A 3,090-nucleotide genomic window follows, 5' to 3' on the forward strand; every position below is an offset into this window, starting at 1 on the left:
TATAAAATATCGAGTATACTCAACTACAATACATGTTGAGTGCACCATACAGCAATGCTGCATTCAACCGCACTGGTGATCCATGCAGTGCAAAAAAATGAAATGTTTTTTTTGAAGTTATTAAATACTTTTGTCATTAGGGTCAGAGCGTATTATCAAATCTAATTGTATTTGTCACATGCGCCGAATAGAACAGGTATAGACCTTACCGTGAAATCCTTACTTACAAGCCTTTAACCAACAATGCAGTTCAATAGAGTTAAGAAAATATTTACTGAATAAACTAAAGTAAAAAATAAAATAAAAAGTAACAATAACCAGGCTATATACAGGAGGTACCAGTACCGAGTCATTGTGCGGGGGTACAGGTTAGTTGAGGTAATTTGTACATGTAGGTACGGGTAAAGTGACTATGAATAGATAATTAGGGCCCCGTGTAGCTCAGTTGGTAGAGCATGGCGCTTGCAACGCCAGGGTTGTGGGTTCGATTCCCACGGGGGGCCAGTATGAGAAAAATAATAATGTATGCACTCAGTAACTGTAAGTCGCTCTTGCTAGTATTAGTTGTTGATCTTGTTGATGTGCATAGGCAACTGAGGGTGAGCGCCTACATTTTCATGGTTGTTTCATCAATAGTTCCCAAATGTAAAGAGGACTCCTGTGGTATTTACATATTTGCAGAAATCCATTCAGGTGTATTTTGGCGAAAGCGTTCTAATTATCAAAAGGCACACTGTTGCAACTGCCTGTATACACTCAGCCCAGTTCAAAGTGAATGATGGCAGGCCCGTGTGACAAATGGCTAGTTTGCATAAAGGCTTACCGTAGCTCTGATTGGCTATGGCGCACCGGTCTGCATAGACTCTGGTCTGGACAGGACAGATGTTAATATTAGGTTTTAAGGCTGCTTTCCCACTATATTGCTATACAATTTTCACAAATGCCTTACTATGTCATTCCCAAACATTCTATGATTTTATGAAAACGACTAAGTGCTCCCTTGTCAGAAAATGTTCAAAAATAATAATTAAGTGTTATTATTCCTGGGGGTGTATATGAATAGATTTGAATAAGATGTAATGTTGCTAAAACGCTGTCTGTTCCACTTTAAACTGCTACACCATCTAATAACCTAGCAGGTGGGTGATACTATTCTGAAACTCAACATAACAAATAAATAAAAGTTAGTACCAAGTTTTTCTTTCTCTTAGATATGTGAAGCCTCCCCATCATGTAGCATATTCTGACTGGGAGGGAATTGACGAGTCAATCGACTGCTGGATTTATATCATGAGTGCAACTAAGTTTCGGTCAAAGGGAAGACTACATAGCGTAGCTAACATCTACATAGGGGTTCTGCAGTATGGACGAGCACTGTGCAACTCACTGCTGTGGCTGATGAAACATTTCAAATACTTTATTCTCATCCACCAGCCGTCTCTGGGGGGCCAGTATGAAAAATAAAATAAAAAATAACTGTAAGTCGCTCTGGATAAGAGCGTCTGCTAAATGACTAAAATGTCAAATGTAATGTAAAATGTCTCTCTCGCTCTCCGAACTATGCGGTAACAATTAAGGCCTTCTAAGATTTTTGGCTTGTGTGGTGTAGGGCAAATGCCTTGGAACACATCTCTTGGTGCCCCAGCTGCTTGAGTGTGAGCTACCAGCTATAACCATAATTACATGTTTGTTTTTGAAAATATACTTTTAAGCTCTTTCCTGACTATTGAAGAGAGAAAGGATGACAGTGGGGAAAGAGAGGTTGTGTCGAAGGGCAGTAGGCCGGATTTGAACCTATGTCGACACCGTAGACATGCCGAAGACTGCGGCATTACTGTTTACAATGTATGGATTTGCTGACGACTCCTGAGAATTTTCGTTCTAGTTTACTCATCTTATCTTAGCTGTATTTATCTTTTTACTGTGGAGGCAACATGTTAACTACTTTCAAATCTGGTTTTATAGTTGTTCAAGTTACTTTTGTCACAATATAAGAAATGCTTTGCCATAATCTATAGCTCTATTCGGACAGGATACATTTTACTGGGGGAGCTCAGGTAATGTTCACGAGCACAAATCACCACATCCGTCATTTTTGTCCCGTCCCTGCCATGTCAGTAATACTTTATTATTATCCCAGACCTAAAAACCTAATGTTTTTCAGCAAACTCCCAGGTCATCTGATAATACTTATCCCGTGCGAATTGTCATCCCTGTGTTTTGAGGGATATTACTGAGTTTAACAGGTGCTGCACCCAGTTTGGGTAAGAACATGGGATGTTAATGCTTAAAACAAAGTGCTATGCACGTAGCCCACAGATTCTCTTTTGTCACATATCAACTTTCCTAGTGCCATACTTCTCTTTTAAAAGAGTACTGGGTCATTTAACGCTGCAGCTAAAGACGCGGCTGACTGCTCAGGGCTGTAAGGTGGAGGCGTTTGACCTCTACGCCATGAAGTTTGTGGACGATATTGTGCCAATGAACTGATAAATAGCCAAATATGTCTGGTAATTAAATGTCTGCATAGGTTACAGTTCATGGATCTTATTGATATGCATTATTATTTAGACTTTCTCCAAACTGAAGGCCATTAGGTCAATATTTGGCTATCCCTAGATATTTCCAATATCTTCATGCCCAGAAGAGCCTCCAGGCTTCCGCCATAACAGCAAATTTTGAATGACCCCCCCCCAAAAAAAAATTAGGGGCAGTTTGGTAAAACTAATCCCATCCGAATCGTCCACTGGAAAAACGGACATGCTGGGGTAATAATCACATAGCCGACGTGCGAATAGGGCTTATGAACCATTTATGTGTGATGTTTTCTGAATGCATTGTAGCCAATATTGTGTTATAACAAGCTGATATTAATGATTTTAGCAAGATTGGGAGATGCGCCATGGGTGGCATAGAGTACTATTAAAGATTAGTGGTTCAAATCAGTTATTTTCATGGTAAAATCAGTATACTGATCATTCACCAAAATGCTTGTGTTTATACCTTTAAATAAATCTAAATGAACAAGATTCCTTCTCAATTTCACCTTTGCTCTTGCACAGAAAATAAGAGTTCTGGCAGCATTTGAGG

The sequence above is a fragment of the Coregonus clupeaformis genome, chromosome 7, assembly GCF_020615455.1.
Source record: "Coregonus clupeaformis isolate EN_2021a chromosome 7, ASM2061545v1, whole genome shotgun sequence".
NCBI classification, from domain to species: Eukaryota; Metazoa; Chordata; class Actinopteri; order Salmoniformes; family Salmonidae; genus Coregonus; species Coregonus clupeaformis.